The sequence below is a fragment of the Desmodus rotundus genome, chromosome 13, assembly GCF_022682495.2.
Source record: "Desmodus rotundus isolate HL8 chromosome 13, HLdesRot8A.1, whole genome shotgun sequence".
Classification (NCBI taxonomy): Eukaryota; Metazoa; Chordata; class Mammalia; order Chiroptera; family Phyllostomidae; genus Desmodus; species Desmodus rotundus.
The window spans coordinates 90,810,197-90,828,626 of record NC_071399.1 but is presented as its reverse complement, the minus strand read 5'-3'; the positions used below and the strand labels follow the sequence as shown (position 1 = coordinate 90,828,626).

General features: G+C 50.0%; 1 protein-coding gene across 1 annotated transcript in view; it reads right to left on the bottom strand.

Annotated features, from left to right (window-relative positions):
* Positions 1-18,430, bottom strand: part of MIPEP (mitochondrial intermediate peptidase) — a 99,284-nt gene that overhangs the window by 20,801 nt on the left and 60,053 nt on the right. The window lies entirely within an intron of this gene.

Here is an 18,430-nt window from a genome sequence, read left to right as displayed (position 1 = left end):
CCCACAGGGCTGGTGTCCGAGGGTGAGACACCAGGGAAGGGTGCCGGGGGAAGACCACAGGGGCACACAGCAGGGCGGGCCAAGGGGGCAGGCCTCGGGGGACCAGGCCGACTCCTAGCAGTTCTGCCCACATGGGTCTCTGCTGGGATCTGACCCAGTGGCAGGACGGTGGTGGAGCAGGGCTGCCCCTCCACACTGCTCGGCCTGCTGGGGGCACTTGGCCCTGCGCGGCAGGGGACACAGGCCACGTGGGTGTTCCCGCCCAAATGCCCCTCACTGGAGAACCCCTTTCCTGTTTTTCCCCGTCCCTTCGAGCTCCAGACACGGGTTGCGCATTCTGACCGCGAGCAGGGGGACGGACGGCCCTCCGAGGGCAGCCGCAGGAGCTCGCCGGAGCACACGTGTCCCAGGTGGCACCTGCTGCGGCAAAGGCCAGAGTTCCAGAAACGGCCTGAACGACATTTAGGACGGAAACGTTTTCACTTTTCTGAAACAAACAACCTGACGTGCAGTGACCCACCATCTTCCAACGCGTGCTTTATCTGACACTCAGACTTGGGAAAAGTAAGTTGAAGCCTAAGTTTTCAACTAAGATGATCATTACTTCGTCAGTCTTTCAACTCCCTGGAAAACAGCGTGTAGGGTGTAATCCTCACCACAAATCCATAAACTGGACAAGCACGTGCTACCTAACACGTTAAGGGATAGGTATTAACAACACAGAGAAGCTTCCGAGGTCGCAGCGGAGTGGGATTTTAGGACGCGCTCCAAGTCCAACCCCCGCCCCTGGGGCTGTGCCAAGGGGGCTCCATACTGGCTCCTCTCTGCGCCACCCTGCTATTGGGGCAGGGGCTGCTCCCAAGGAAGCCGCGCTGGGGCAGGCGGACCCAGGGAGCACCGGGGGAGGGCACCAGTGCAGTGTGAAGCTATCCCCACACCTACTGCCCGTTCACCACGAGGATGTCACTGGAAGTGAGGTGCACACCTGGCGAGTTGTGTCCATGAAGGGAAGAGATGCACCCCTTCCTCCCTGCCCGGCACCCCCTTGGGCCACCTGTGCAGGTGAGAGCCCAGGGGTGGGGGAGGTGCAGGCAGGAGTGTGCTCGCTGACTCCCTGTGGCCATGGGCTGGGGGGTGCGCTCACGTGCCAGGACCCCTCCTCCTTCACCCCTGGCACTGAAGCCCTTCAAGCTCTGCAGTGGCTGTGCCCTGGCTCGGAGGAGGTGACTGCCCACTTTCCTGCCAGCAAATGCCCTCGAGTCACGGTGGGCATGGGATGGTAGGGGCAGGCTTTACCCCCTGTTTGTATGCAAGTGGTAATTAAATTGAGGGCAAGTAGCCAAGGATTACCCATGGGGTCAGGTTCTTCATTTACAACCAACACCCAGTTCTGGATACTCTGCCTTACTTTAAAAAGGGGTCTGTGCTGGCTTCCGTGCTGTGCTGGGATCTTAGTGGACCGTGGGTGACCGTGTTCACACACGGCCACTGGGGTGTGACTCTGTGAGAGGGAACACAGGCAGCTGCGCGAACAGGACACAGACCGATGCTGCGTCTCCTGCTGCTGATGACGTCTGTCTCTCGGGGCGAAAGCCCACAGCTGAGGGGTTCTGTCTTTGGAACTTTTCCCTCTTGGTGACCTGCCAGAACAAGTTGGGCGGCCTTTGCTGTCGTGAGCTGAGTTTAATTTTGTTTAGATTCGAGCTGAATACCGTTTTGTTTTATCTTGGAAGCCGGCATTTCATTTGCGCTCAGAAATTTCTAAGTTCCTTAGTTTCACCAACTCGTAACTGAGCTCCCACCTAATACAGTGATGGAACTCAGACCTTGCAGAAGTGGAGAGAGTCATCAGAATTTGTGAAACGTGCAATTTCCTGAGCCACCACAGCGCCCGCTTCGCACCAACCCCCCGCTTGGGCGCAGGCGTTCTGGCCCCATGCACACCTGGCTGTGTCTGGTTCTTTAATTCCAGGTTTGAGTCGGTGCCACACCCTTTCCCTCTTTCCCTACCTCCAGATGAGAGGTGCTGCATAATCACACCTACCTGACACCTTTGTCAGCGGCTGACAACAACCTGACCTGCCGTTTCACTGCTGTTTGACCACGAATGGCTGAATTCCTGCTAATGCAACCTAAATATGAAGTTCCTGTTGCCATTTCCCTCATTCATCAGGAAAAAATTAAAGACAGAGTATCTCGTTCAGCCCTGGAATCAGGACCCCTCTTCCTCTGAGACTGAAGTTCCCTTCTAGAGAACATTTGCCAGGTGGGTGAGAGGTCTCGCTCCCCTTCAGTGTAGCGTGCAGATGCGACCCCCCAGAACAAAGGGTCCGGGCACCCCGGCAGCCTCCCTTTCATGCAGACCAGAGACGTCGCTTCCTGATCCCACCGCCGTTCACTCCGAGGCGCAGCCACGAAGGCCTTTCCCGGGGGAGGACAGTCTCACTGCCCCGCAGGACGGACAGGAGCGTGAGCAGGCGGAGCGGCAGCGTGGGGACTCCATGGACGCGTGCTTGCTCCGGGGCTCGCGGAAGGCCAGGGCTCCGCAGCTTGTACTTGCTGCAGCTCTCAGAGGGGACCGCAGCCGGACCGCCCCCGGATGCCCCCAGGGACCATGGGGGAGTCTGCTCCTGACAGTGACACGGGCCACATGCAGGAGAGCGGGTGCAAAGCCGGGTCCTTCCTCGCTGCGAGCCCACACTCTCTCGCTCCTCCACACTGCTCGTCCTGACACTTCTCACGATGTGCCTGCTGCTTCCTATGCACACGAGCCTTCCAGCCACTTCGACTCCAAATTCCTGACCCCCCCCAAAACTCCTAAGCTACACTTGTGTGTTTGTATTTGATAGCTGTAACTTCATTTCTATCACACTGGCTAAAACTCGCATCGAAACACACCACCTAGCTATTTTCACACCTAAAATGGAGAGCCCTTCTACAAGCGACAGGAGGGAGTGTCACACGTTCAGACGTTAACACGGCTGGACCTGGGCTGGCCGAGAGTCGACGGGAGGCAAGAAGGCAGCGTAAGCACACCAGCACGAACCCTAAGCGTGACGATGAGAGTATTATGTTCCTGCTGCCATGGATCAGGTACAGACCCTTCTCCACATTACCATGCAAACTGCACAATTCCTAAAAGTGCCACGAGGAAGGCATCCTGCTCCCTTATTTTAAACCATACTACAAGGCTACAGGCATCAAAACAGCATGGTACTGGCACAAAGACAGACACGTACGTCAGTGGAACAGAGTAGAGCGCCCAGAAATACACCCGCACCTCTAGGGTCAACTAATCTATGAGAGAGTGCCGGGAATACTCAGTGGGGCAAGGACAGCCCTTCAGGAAAGGTGTTGGGGAACCTGGGCAGCCAGGTGCACAGGAAGGAAAAGGGACCCCTGTCTTACAGAACTGGGAACGTAACACACACCTCTCTGTATCTTGTGCCGGAAACAGCGTGCCCAACAAATATTCATAGAAAGATGATAAACTGGGCAGAAAAATTAAAATCAAATTACTACAATTTAGACACAATGACATCTGTAAATCCAAATTCTCTTTCCACACTTGACTAGTTTCCATAATCACTAAAACTGTGAAGACGCCAACATGCAGGTAAAAAAATGGCCGATTAACTTGCTGACACCTGAGTACACACACCTGCATTTCTGAGGTGACACAACAAAATACGATGCAATTGCTACTTCTATTAACTTCTCACTGAATCAGGCCCAGGTACGCTGGTCACACTGAGGAAGGCAGGCCCCGACAGCCACGTTCTCTGTGAAGTTCGGGGCCTGAACAGCAACCTCCGCTTACACGGGTTTTACCCACTGACCGCACCCAACAGCTTCCACATTTACACCACTTCGCTGGTTTGAGTAACCGCTACTCTCCAACTCACTTTCTGATTTGTAAGCACAGGGTCCCTCCAGCTCACTGAGAAGTACGTTCTACTAATGTCCACTTGTGTAGCCTGAGTCGTGGAGAAGTCACCCACGTGCCATCAGGAGGCTGCGCTCCCAGCGGGATAAAGCTCAGTGAACGGACACTGCACGCAGTGCCCCCACCTCCAGGAAGGGCTCAGACGCACGCTCCCGCCCTCCACGGACCCCTGGCGAGGCGCTCCAGCCGCTCACAAAGGAGTGGCCTCTTCTGAAGTGCGGCCCAGGGTCTGGGAGAGGCTGTCACCGGCCGGGCACGTCACTACCTGTGTCTGGATGGGGTAACTGACAGAAATAAGATACGTGACCGATCCACCGAAATTACTAGAGTCGCCTGCTCTCTGTCAATCAATCCTCCCTGATTATCTCGTCTGAACAATGTCCAAAACTCCTGATGCAACAGCTTTTAGTGATTTGTTACAGAGAGAGAGAGAGAGAGAGAAACTGCTATAGTTATGATGGAACCATATGCAGAACCTGGGCAATGCCAAACAGGACATATTCCTGCAATTCAAACAGAATGTCAGACCAACATAACAGCATTAGTTAAAATTGGTAGTCACTACAAAATGCAGCACCTAAGTATTAGTGTAACTCTCTATATGAAGGAAATACCAACTTGCATTATTTTGCAACGTTGTAGTAATAGGAGCTCTATATTGACTGTCTTATTCCCACATCTCCTAAATGTGGACGTTTGAAGGTGGTTCCTTCACGAGGGTCGGCCGTGAGGGACGGCTGGTTAAGGCTGAACTGCACAGCTGGGCTTGTGTTTCCCTCTGAACCTGCAGGTGACTGAGTTAGAGCTGACTGCACAGGGGGGCAGGCTGGATGATCTTGGGAGGGCAGCTGGTGTCCGCCTCTACAGCAAGCAGCTCGGGCTCCTTCTCCAAGGAAAGGGTGCATCGTGGGGCCCCGCACGCCCTTCCTGCTGCAAGGCATCGTCTCCTCTTTAAAAACACCAGATGAAATTCACACACAAGACCCACTCTCTGCAAGCGTACAGTCCAGTGGCTCCTAGTGCATTCACGAAGTCCTGTGACCGTCACCGCTGTCTACAACCCCGGCACCTTCTCATCTCCCCGAGAGAACTCTCCCCCCAACTCACAGTCAGCCTGCACGCCCGCCTTCCCCTGGCCCCTGACAACTGCTGATTTACTTCTGGTGCCCACAGGCTTTCCTGCTCTGGATGTTTCAAGTAAGTGGAATCATACAACAGGCGATCTTTTGTGTTTGGCTCCTTTCCCTTAGATAAAGGTCATTTATGTTGTACCCTGAGTCAGTACTGGATTCCTTTTTATGGCTGAGTAATATTCCAATGGGTGGATCAGCAACACTTTGTGTACCCACTCACCTAAATGTTGATGGAAGGGTATGTGGGATGTTTTCATTTGGGGGCTATTATGAATAATGTTACTAACATCTCAGATCTGCCAGGATGTGAGACCTCTGTGCAGGGACCCTGAGAGCTGAGGAAGCTGGTCACCCCCCTGCTCCTCCTGTCCCAGCAGGCGTGGTGGATTCTGTCCCCGCAGTGGATACTGTCCCCACTGGGGGGCTCCACCCATCACTGGGCACTGCCAGCCTGAGGGAGGGCATGAGGAAGGCAACATGAAGCTGTCTCCCTTCTCGTGCGAGCTTTCCGTTCTGGTCCACAGTGTTCTGAAGTCTCTTGAACGAGCTCCAAGGCTCTCCCAGATCTGCTTTTGTCTGTGGGCAGCTGTCTAATTGTTGATCTTTGTTGGAGGGTGGAGACTGGGGTCACCTACGTTGCCAATTTGGTGACGTTCCTCTTGGAATTCCACAGGGTCTTGATTACACAGGAGCTTTGTAATAAGTTTTGAAATTGCGAAGTGTGATCCCTCTAACTTTTTCCTTCTTTTTCAAGTTGGTTTTGGCTATTTTGGGTCCCTTGAATTTCCATATGACTATTACAGCTTGTCGGTTTCTACCAAAGGGCAGCTGAGATTTCAGAGATTGTATTGAATCTGTAAATCAATTTGGGGAGTATTGTCACATGTAACAGTCTTCCAATCCATGAAAGTAACAAGGTTTTCCATTTCTGTAGGTCTTCTTTAAATTTTTTCAATAATATTATAAAATGTATTTTATATTATTTTTCAATGACATTTTAATATTTTTAAGTGTGTACAAGTGTTAAACTTTTTGTTATGTTTATCCCTAAGTATTTTGTTTTTCTGATGCTATTGTCCGAATTGTTTTCTTCATTTCAGTTTTGGATTATTACCATAGTACAAAAATACGACGATTTCTGTTATTGCTCTCATGTCCTGCAACCTTGCTGGCCCTGTTTATCAGTCCTGAGGGTTTGCTGTGGATTCCTCAGGGTTCTCTATATGCAAGATGACGTCATCCACAGTAGAGGTCGTTTCCCTTGCCGCTCTCCCGGCCGAAGGCCATTTATGTGTTCTTCCTGACGAATGGTTGTAGTTAAGAACTACAGTACAGCATTTAACAGAAAACGGGGCCTTATTCCCATTGCAGGGGAGAGCTTCCAGCCTCACCACCGAGCACGATGCAGCCAAGGTTCTTCCCGATGCTCATTACGAGGTCACAGGTCGCAGGCACTGACCCTGGACTCCTTAGCAGTAACCGCTGATCGGCTCTCGTGTCCCGCCGATTCTGCCTCAATGCACTGCTTGCACTTCCCCCCTGTCCACGCCTACTTCCAGTGCCCCTTCCACCCCGGTCGTCTTTTGTCTGGACTGTAGGTCTTCAGGGCGGGGTCTAGGTGCAAATCTGCTTTTTGGAGCAGAAATGTTGCACTCATGAAACAAGATCGAGATGCTATGGAAAAGAAAAAGCAGCTACTGGCGATAAAACATGTAATTGCTATTGAAAACAAAAGCCAAAACTAAAGCTAACTAACCTGAAACCACGGGGAGAGTCAGATGAAGAACAAGCCACAGCCATTTCCTGGAACAGAGCAGAGGGGAAGCGGAAGCGTGCGGAGTAACTGAAGGAGGGGCCGAGAACCTGGGCACTGGCGGGGCTGCGGCCGAGAACCTGGGCAGGGGCTGCGGCCCTGCAGCGTGGCACGGTGGGCTGGCCCCACAGGCAGCCCTCCCGAACAGAACAACTGAAGTGCTGGATGAGAGAGACTTTTGTTTGTTTGTTTTGAGAGAAAGAAAAATGGAGGGGGAAGGAGGGAGAGAGTCCTGGACTTGTGGTCCCACTGACGTCGGTTCTTGTATGTGCCCTGACCAGGAATCGAACCTGGGACTTCGGCATCTTCTGGATGACACTCTGACCAACCGAGTGATCTGGCCAGGGCAAAACACACTTTTTTGTAAAAAATGTGAATGCATTGCTATGGCAGGAGAGAATAAAATACAGCTGAAATGGTCAAGCAGGTCATTTTTATAAATGACAATTGATGCTTATTTTTGTGGTAAAATCACTGTATTTTTTTATTTGTTTTCATCTACTACTTACTCGAAATAAGAGGTTAGTAAGAATAATTAGGAATAAAGTGTTTTGTGGCGTCCCAGGGTCGGTGCCAGTAGGCAAACTTGAGGTCACTCTGCCACGGAGACTGTGCTTGTTACTCAGTCACCACCGAGATAAACCAATTTACAGCTGAATTCTCCTATTTCAAACAAGCCGGCTCAGCAGCACTGATATTACTCCACTTCCTTTCGATGCTATGCTTTGCTAAACTGAGTGCTGTCTGTCTATGATTCTCTCAAATCTTTCTATCTATTTCTTTACTCACTTTAAAGTCAATATGGAATTGGCTAAAACTGTCAGAGGCTATACCGAGTTTTAAGAGGGAAAACGAGTGAAAAAAGTGGTTATGAAACACATGTAAGCCATCGCGTGATTTATAGAGCGCCACGGCTTCCTTTAAAGGGCTCAGCGCCCTGAGAGGCTGCTTAGACGGTTCTTTGGCTTCAGTGAAAAAAGTTGTTGCTGCAATTGTATAAATCACTTCAAATATTGTTTGATTTTAGCTTTTAAGTGTCTGCATTTTTCTAAATGTTCTGAGAAAGTTTGGTTCCCTTTTTACTCTCCATAAATCAGCAACTATTTCAAAGCTTCCCGGAGACACAGGAAAATATACACACGGGAAGAGTGATGGCCTCTTCGCCGAGTCGGGCATCTGAAGAGAGGGGACATCAAAGGCAGCGACAAACGCGGCCCCTCTTTTGGTGATTCAAAATACACAGTGCGAAGCAAGATGTGTGGGAGACACCGAGATAAACTATTCCACCCCGTTAACGACCACATATGGTCACGGAGAGCAGGGAGAGGGCGCAAACCTGCCGGCCTGGGGTTGGAGGAGCTGGCTCTGTGCCGGCATGGGCCCCCAGGGAGCCCGGGGGTTGCCTCAAAGGCCACTGGAAGAATCATGCTCAACGGCCAGGGAGGCTCCTATCTACTTTAGTGAGTTCCTCGGCTTTTCCTGCTCTTCCCCATCTCATATGCGGCTGGTGAAATCATGGTTCCCACTCACAGTTCTTACCACTTAAATGCCCCCTTTTGATGATCTTTATCCTGCTGACAACGGCAACAACACCACCTGCCGTTTGCTTTCAGTTCACTGTGGGCCAGTGCTCCTGACCTGCATGTATTCATTCACCCCCCAGACCCTCTGGGTTAGGTATCGCCGCCTCAGACAAAGAGCTGAGGGTAAAGATGCAGCAGTCTCGGCCATCTGATGCTAGGGCTCTGGAATGTTCTCTTCTCTCAGATGTTCGTCCTAGCCCTCTTTCAAGTCACAGGTCAACCAGAAACATTCTAGTACAACTATAAACGAAACAAGGATGCTGGAAGTTTCAAGCCACCAAACCAGCTGAAGTCATGGAAACATATAAATATAGGAAAGGGGCAGAAAAACATAAGTATACAGGCTGTGAGATACATTGTATGTATATGTGTAAACATATAGACATGCCTGGAAAGCCCCTTACAGCACAGCTGGTGAGTAAATATCAAACACAGTAAATGAATATTAAGAATGCAAAAGTACTTTCTGTGTACCAATGACACTCAGCTAGCAAAAGGGGGAGGGACGTAAACATCCCATTCACAACGGCCATCGTTGTCATCATCATTGTCGTCATCCTCATCATCCCCATCAGCAGGAACACACTGAACAAGATGTGGGAGAGACTCCGGAGAGCACTCTAAACAGAGAGGGTGTGACAGGAATAGGGAGAGAAACGAATAGTGGAGCAACAGCGCGCATCTGTGTTACAAAACCACCAACCGTCAGCAAACGATCATCCAGGCTGGGCAAGAACCGCGGTGACGGGAGGAAAGCTCAGAAGCAAATTCTGTCGTATACGAAAGCTTACGCGCTCACAAAGACAGCCTTTTTCGGGTTAGTGGGGGAAAATGGGTTATTTAAATGCCAACTAAAAAAGCTGAAGCTGGCTCTAAATCTCACACCTTATACCACCATGAACGTACGTAACCAAAGATCAGAGTTGACAATAAAACCACGAGAGTACTAGAATAAAACACGGGCAAACATTTAGATACTCTTAGGGAGTTCCTTTTAAGCATGGCAGGAAATTGAAAGTCTGACAGATTTAACTAAATATAATCACTACAACCATCAAGCAAACTAGTAAAAATAAAACTGAATGTTAAAAAATCGTAAAAGGCTAACATGCCTACAACAATCAGAAACAAAAAAATAAGAACATAACATAAACACGGGAAAATGACATAAATAGGCAATTCACCCCCTATTCTCCAGAGACTGTGAAATACCATGGGGGGAAGTGCTGATTTTACTGGTAATAAAAGAACTGCAAGCAAAAGCGAGCTGCAGTGTTTGTGGTCTACCAGCCTTCAACAACTAAAATCAAACAAGGACCCGGCTGCCCCGGGACCACTCCCTGGAGTCTGACTTTGCGGCGTGCCCTGGACCGCGATGGTGCACAGCTCAGCCCACGCAATCCCACTCCAGGAGCTGAAGAGCAGCCCAGCACACTAGGGGACGTGCACCCGTGGGTGGCCAGCAGGCCTGCTGTGATGTGGGAGAGTCGGGTCAGAACTTGTAACAAGCTGGGGCAGCGTTTCTGAGCAAGGGGAGGGAATGTGAGGACCACACGGGCCTGGGAAAGCACTCCAGGGGCCGAGGGCAGGCCAGAGCGCGGCGCGCAGAGGGTTGTCAGGCACGCCTTCCACTGCGCACAAACGCGTCAGGCCTGGCCCACAGCAGTCAGAGCCCCTGGAGACTGTTCATGCAATAAATGAACGAAGTCCAAACCCCACTTCGTGGAGCACCGACCCGAACCCCAGTAAGAGACTCCAGCACGACCTGGGAAAGTAAGGGGCTCACACACAGTTTCGAATAAGCTTGTTCATTTTCAGTTATGAATATACGTGCAAGTTCTGTCCAGGCCAAGAATGCACACTCCCTTTCTTTCACATTCCCCACCATGGCCCTGCCACACATGCTCTGCGGTGAAAACCCGCCCAGTGCGGTAAAAAGGCTGGTCATTGCTGCAAAAGCCAGTTTTCAGGGCGCTTCTTTCCGGAGGCAAGAAGAGTTTGCATTCCCAACCTTCAAGATCCTTCAAGAAGGGAGGGAGCTTTTGGGCTCCAGAGGATCGAATTTTGCCTCTAGAGCTCATGCCATGGGGAGAGAATTTCTACTCTGAACCTCTGTGGGGCTCAGCCCTGACCCTTCAGCCACGTGGGGCTGCCCTGGGCCCATGCGGCCCTTGTACTTTCAACTACCTGTAATTCTTCCACGGAACACAGAGAGCTGAACGCCCGTGTTACTGGGAGCCAACTGAAGGGGTGTGCGTGTGTGTGAGTGCATGCTCACCCCTCTATTATATGAGGAATACAGGCTTATTACCGAAAGTTGGAATATAACAAATAATAGTGAAAGGAAAGTGAAACTCACCCCTCATCCAGGACTTGTGACAAACACGTCAACATGTTAAAAGTTATCTTCAGTCTCCTTTCAAAAGACCCAGTCCCACCATCCACAATTTTCCACCCGTGTTTCGCTAACCCGACTTTCAGAATTCTTCGCAAACATTAATAGCTGCAGGGGATTTCATTGTGAGGACTACGTCGGCCAGGACACACTACGGTACGCTGCAGTCACACAGACCCTAAACTCCTGGCGGCTCCACACAGGAAAGATGTTTCCACCGAGCAGAGGCCCCGCCCGCTCTGCTCCTGTCACCAGCCCTGCCCATGGGCACCCACGACTCGGGGCCTCTGCCCCAGGGCCGTCCCTGGCTGCTGGGCCAGGGAAAGGAAGTGTGGACGAGGGCACCAGAGCTCTTAAAGGCTCCGCCTCCGCTCCATCCTGGGGGTCCGGTTAGGCCACACGGCCACAGCTAACTGCAGGGAGCAAGCTGGAGGTGCCTCCGCACCAGGCGCCACGGCCAGCAGTGGGTGTCCTCGAACAGGCCCGACGACCACCGCACAGGCGCGCCAGGGTGTCCAGTCCTCGAGTGCTGGACTCTGTGCGACTTTTTTTTGGTAAATGCAGTGATTATCAGGTAGAAAGCTTTATTTGGTTTTCTATTTCTTTCTTTAGACTAAATTCCTAAATGTTACATTATTGGTTTAAGAGGTCCACAAGCTCTTTGTGTTCTTGATGCCTTCTGCCAAACCCGCCTATCTGCCTACAAACAGACACAACCACGCTCGTCTCAGTGTAAACACTGGTGCTAGGTACTGTCTTTCTGTAAAACGTTGCTAATTTGATCAGTAAATACGTCATTTCACTGTTATTTCCACTTGCACATTTTTGTATCCTAGGCAAGTCAACTTATTTTATTGTTCTGTTGTTTTTGTTCTGTTTGTATAAGCTTCTTATGCAGCAACAATGTAGACCACTTGTCATAAATATTACAGTTGTTAAAAACTAGTTTGCCGCATGTGAATTTTATTCACGTTTTCTGAGATTCAAATTTTTGCAATCAAACTGTTACTGTTTTCATTTGTGATTTCTCCCATTTTTTAGCTTACTATCTTTCTCTAAATGAAAAACATATTTGCAAACAGATGCCATTTCTAATGGTGCACTTTTTCTATTTAAGTGTTCTCTCCATCTGGAATTTATTTCACGACAGTAAGTTAGTATAACAGAACTCCAGTCTAGAAGTCAGGCGATACCTCTACTAATTCTGCCCACGCCACCTTAGGTAAATCACTTAATCTTCACCTGACTTTGTTGGAAAGCTTCTTAGCTTTGATATAAGACAGAATGGGCCGCCTGGCCTCCACCACAACCAGAGTACCAGGAACTAGTAAACAAAAAGAAATTCTGTATTTGTACTTTGCAAACGAACAGGAAAATACGTCTCGTTTTCCACACCCTTCTCTTCACCTCCCTGTGTCTCCAGTATGACTGGTTCTGAGCTTTCCTCCTCCTGCCTCCCTTGGCCTTGAGGGAGACCAACCCTGCAACGGCTTCCCTCTGCCAGCGTCAAGTGGGGCCCAGAAAACGGTGTGCCCCACCCGGGTCTCTCACGTCCCAGTGGCCACCACTCACGGCTCCGCTGCCACCACCTGCTTTGTTTCTACCAGTCACCGTGGACATTCCGTGTGTCTCATGCTCTGACCTCTTCTTCTCCCTCCCCATCCGCCACTGAGTTGTCCGAAACCCAGTCACCAGCAAATTCCCCTCACTTCCATCTGCCTTCTCTGCATGTTCCCTTCCCTTTCTGTTCTAACAGACACCTGTGTCTCCCCCGAGAATCCTACCTCCCTCGAAATCTTCTCAAGATCTCTCCTGGTGCTGGACTGGGAGGTGAGGCGTTTTTTTCTGTTCCTCACTGACTGTCCTAGACCATTCCCCCTCCCCCTTCTCAAGGCGAGGACACCCCACCTTCCATCTTCCCGAGGGGAAAGCTGCTGCAGCCCTGGGCCTGACCGCCGGCCGTCCCCTTGGCCCTTCCCGATTTCTTACTTCGGCCTCACTTCCACTTTCACGTGAAAGCACACATTTTTGGGTTGTTTTAACCACTGGTTTGTTATAGCAATGACCTAAAACTAGTATACTCTGCTCTCTTGACTCCCAGCCCTTCTCTTTTAACTCTGTCCCTTGTTTCCACGGTCACAGCCTAGACCTTGTCATCCCTCTCACTGAATGACCCCCGTCACACCTGTGGGAAGGTGCAACAGCTGGGGTGGGGGGCAGGGACCTCCCAAGGTACTGGAAATGTTTGATATCTTCATCTGACCAGTAGTTACATGAGTATAAACACATACACACCTTCATGGGGCTGCGGATTAGAATTTGTGCCTTTTCTGTAAGTTATGCCTCCACAGAAAGGTAAAGAAAAAGAAGCGGTAAATTTCTTAGGCATCTACCACACACAAGTAAATGCAGGGCCCTGAAGAACTAATACCCAAATCAGAACCGGGCCTTGCCGGCATGCGGAGCACGCCCCCTGGGAAGATGAAGACGAATCACAGCCTGGGATGACTGATGGGAAGCAGAAGCCAGGCCGCAGAGCTGGGAGACGCGTGGCGGAGGGCTGACCAGCTCTGCAGAGGGGGCATTCCTAGCGAGTGAAGTGAGGGGAAAGAGAGGCTGCCCCAGGGAGGAGGAGACCCGGGCTCAGCCCTCGGGGCCAAGGGAAGCGAGTATGCTCAGCTGGACGGCACCGGAGTGGCCACACCACATGGGAGCTAGGGGTGGCAGAGGCTTTGGCCTGTAGTTAGAGAGCAATGAAATCTGTCGAGGGTTTTAAGGGGAGGGCTGTCACTGCCAAACTTGTATTTACACAAGATGTCGCGGACAGCTGAGAGAGGAAAAGGCGGTAAGGGGACACTCCATTAGGGACAATTGTGATCGTCCAGTCCAGAGTTCGCCTATCTGCGAGAAGAGGCAGGAAGAGCATAAGGGGGAAGGGGGTAGGGAGAACAGCAGGCCTGATGTCTCTCTGTATCTAATGGAAGTAATTCTGTCTTCAAGCCAGAGTGTGAGAAGCAACAGTAGCGCAGGGTGCAAGCAGGGAAGGGGCTGAGGGTCGGAGGGAGAGGGAGACTTTCACACCACAAATCCTGGTGGGCCTTACGGTTTTTAGTCCCGCACAAGTCCTACCTCCTCCAAATACAGCTGAAACACACCGCAGGCTCCCTCGTGTTGCTACTGTTGCCCTGGGGTCTCAAAGGCATAGAGGTGAAAGGACACGGTCACGAGCCCCTCTGGGTGCCATCGCTGCATGAAGCACAGTGAGGTCCCCGTCCTGCTCACAGCTCCCACTGGCCTGGGATGAAACGGGATTACCCCAGAGCAGTGACCCCCACCTGGAGTGCTGCGAGGATTTGCACAACATGCGACCCCGACTGCAAGCCAGAGGTACAGACCTCTCTTCCCTCTGGCCGTGAGATAAAAAAGGGCAGCAGCCATCCCAACAACAGCTGTCCGGTGTGAATGAATCAAAACTACACTTTTTTTTCAGGTCGGCAAAAAATATATTTTTTGGCATGTCACAGGTATTTAGTAATTAGTTTGTGAACAAGGTTGAAAATCGGTGCCTTAGAGAATCGCCAGAGAAAGCTTCCTAAAATAGAAATAGCTTCATATCTGAAAGACAATGTGCCTATCACTTAAAATACAATCAACAAAAGAAAAAAGCAAACAAAATGTAACCAGAGACATTGAAATTAAGGACAATGTAACAATAGCCCGAGGGGAGTGGGGAGAGGATAGTGGGGAGCGGGGTTTACAGAAGCTACTATAAAGGACACAAGGACAAAATCAAGGGGGAGGGTAGAGATGGGGGAGGGAGGTGGGATTGGCTGGGGTGGGGTGGAGGGATGGGGAGAAAATGCAGATAATTGTAACTGAATAAAAATTAAAAAAAATAAGTAAAATACAAAGTTATTTGGTAAAGAAAGAGCTTCTAATATCCTGGACTTTTGTCTCATTGTATCTAGCCCATGCGACTTTGCAGGCAAAAAAATAAATAAATAAAATAAAATCGCACTATTCGTGAAAACCAAGACGAAAACGAAAGTTGGTGACTTGGCACAAGGACATGCACCATAAAAACCACCCGGGGAATCTCATAACATCCTCGTGTTTTAAATCAGCGAGATCTAGAGTTGCAGCTGTCCCACAAACTGAAACCACACAAATTTTTAGAAAATGAGTCAATCCTGAGATTAAAGTTTCAATTTATAACACTTCTGTGTTTTAGTTACAAAGTCATAAATAAATCTACCATGACAGAGAAGGTAAATATTTTCTCAGTTGTTTATGTAGCCAAAGAGGAAAGGAATTTAACATGCAATTAACCACTTAGGGTTTTTGAGATATTCACCATATGGTTGTATTTAAGATAAAGAAAAATTATTGTTGTGTTTAATCTAGCATTTGCTTAGCAACACCAGATGAGTGCAGCCTGGGCAGCACCTTTACCTCTCAGGTGAGTTTTTCCACTCCTGCAAGCGCGGCGGCCTGAGAACAGGAGGAAATGTAACTTCTTCCCCAGGAAGAACAATAAAACAAAAACCAAACTGACCAAATAGAAGGGATGAGGACTGTTAAATAATTTAAACTGAATTATCTAGAGAGAGAATGATGAACTTTTAACAACGCTGGGGCTCTAGTTCTGTTATGTAACAGATGGTAGCTTTTCCACATATTACAAAAAAGAGACCTTTACGCCATCCTTCACACCGACACCTGACCAAGCGCGAGGGACAAACAGCCCAGCTCCGAAGCAGACCTCAGGTTTCTACACACAGACCCACGGGATCCTGGTTTCTCTCGCTCACCTTACTGTCAACGTAACTGATGAGGAAAAAAATATGATTGCCATTTTAATCTTGATGGTAGAAATCATTTTACAGATATGTACTTCTTGTCTTAGTTTTATAAATTATGCTAAAATTAAAGCTTTTAAAATAAAGTCAACAGAATGCTACATAAGGTCAATAAGCTGTGATCCAATTTTCTATTAATAAGTGAACGATAATGATCAAATATCCAATGAAAAGTTTTGCAATATACACTTAAAATTAAAAATATGAAAGCCTAACGTTTAATCTGCTTCAGGGTGCTCACGCCAGATATCTACATGGATTTACACCCAGGCACTCACACACGTATTGTGAAGAAAGAAGTCAAAACTGACTATCAAGTAAACAGGAGAGAACGTTACCTCCAGTAGCAATGAATCCGTCGTGTAACACCCCAACTGTGAGCAGCAACGCACTCTCTTGTGGCAGGTGTGTTCATGTTCCTTCTCCGCGGGCCATTAAAAATATAACTCCAGGCAGTCAAGTGAACGTGGTACAAAAGCACTCTCACAGCCCCGCACACGCACTCCTCCACAGCCCCCGCCTCCGCTCCCCACCGCTGCCCGCGCCGGGCCAGAGGTCTGTGGGACCCCATCTGGGACCTGCACACTCTATGACGACCGGCTTTGCTGTGAGCCGCACCCCTCTCCCAGCTGGAGACTCCACGCTTACTTTGCTCACACGAGCATGAAACAGCAATGTCAGCCTAAGAATCGGCTCTCAAATTTGAGCGATTTCAACATGAGCAGCTTGCAAATAACGCGTAGGCGGTGTGCTCCAAGTTCATTTACTGGTCTGCTGTCTGGGACCTCGGAACACACCCCCAAAATAAACGTGGCAGAAACGGAGTTCCGAGCCACCAGTCAACGGAACCACACCCAACAGAGGGGCGCAGGGCAGTGTGCTGCTGTGACTGAAGTCGCAGAAGCACACGAGAAAAGAGTGTGTTTGGAGCGTGCTCTCTGCGGACACCTGAAAAACGCTGTCCCTGCGACCAGCTCTGTGACCGCACTGGCCTACTCGCTGCTCACGCAGCCCAGCGGCTGCACCATAGACGCCCCCAGCCACGTCCCGTTCAGTGCTCAGCCTGGCCCTGGGTGGGCATCCCTCTCCAGGCCAGCGGCTCCCCAGGCCCATAGCCCCGGCCTCGGCCTGTTTCCTGTGCTGCCAGCCACCGACCCAGCAACGGCTGCTCACCCGCACTGCACTTGGACAGCCTACCGTCACCTCAAACCACACTCATCCATCTTCGCAGCCCTCTCCCCACGAAGCCGCAGCCCCGCCTTATTCCACTTTTCACTGAATGCCTCCCCCACCCAGACCCCATGGATGGCCCCCTACAAACTGAGGGTCCCCCTCCCCATACTCCGTTAGTGCCTCCAGCCCCTCTCGTCCTGCCCAGATATCTTTCCCATCCTTTGGCCTCACCTCTGGCCCTCTGGCCAGTGCCCCGAGGCCAAGTCCCCAAGGACAAGGAAGAAGGAAGAGGGCAGGGGCCAGGTGAGAACGCAAGGGCACCTCTTCTCCTCCCTGGTTCTTTGGGGAAGACCCCCTCTGGCCATTAAAGACCAGGCTCCAGCACACACACACACTGGCTGCATCAGGCCGCAACACCCCAGAATTCTCAGACTTCTCCTTCAGGCCATGTGCTCCTAGCTCGGAGAACTCCGCAGGGCTGGAGGGACAGCTGGCTCAGGGATGAAACGTTTCACAGACTGCTGGCCGTGATGATAATCGTGCACACTCCCCCACCCCAACAGGCCATCTCTAATGCAAGCCCCGGAAGGTGGGCGTCCCACTCACTGCCCTACCCGTCTCCCAGAGGGTGCACGGCAGAGTATGCACTGAATGAAGTGCATGTCGCACACACAATATATTCGTTACTGAAACTAATCCGATCTAGAATATTAACAGTATAACTGAATTAATGTATACAAGGAGGAAAAACAATATTTGTGCAAATCTAAACAAACTCTCAGGTATTAAAAGCCTTCGAGGGTCTTTCTTCTCTAAAGGTAACTATGCTTCTTTGAAAGACCTCTTGAAACAACCTGTACAGAGCTATGGGTATTGACCAGAAATGGGGAAGATGATCCCGGTAAAAAGTTAAATGTTTGTATTTTCTCAGAAACCAGCCTTGGCTGGTGTGGCTCAGTGGATTGAGTGCTAGCCTGCAAATGAAAGGGTCGTCAGTTCAGTTCCCAGTCAGGGCACATGCCTGGATTTCCGGCCAGGTCCCCAGTGGGGTAACCATACACTGATGTTTCCTTCCCTCTCTTTCTCCTTCCCTTCTCCTCTGTCTGGAAATAAATAAATAAAATCTTAAAAAAAAAAAAAAAAAAGAACTAGGACAAGAAACTAGTGAACATAATAATAAGACCATGCTTTTAAATGTAAAATAATTTACTGATAGTTGATTTTAGAGTTTGGTTGCCACTGTTACCTTATTTTCGTATATTTAATTATTTTGATGAAGAACCCTGGATAGTAAAGAGGTTTTACTTCTCTTCTAAAGAAAAGGAATAGATCAATCGTTACAAGACTTAAGACAGAGAAAGGCAGGGAGCAGGCAACTCCACGAAGTCGAAGTGCTGCAGGTTCAGGAAGCATCCCGCTCTTTCGTCTGCGTGGTTTTACTAGTTCCTGCTTGTGGAGACTAAGTCACGTCCATTTCGCTTCCCGTTTGCGTCTGTCTGTACTTCAGTACTTTTCCATCCCCGAACCC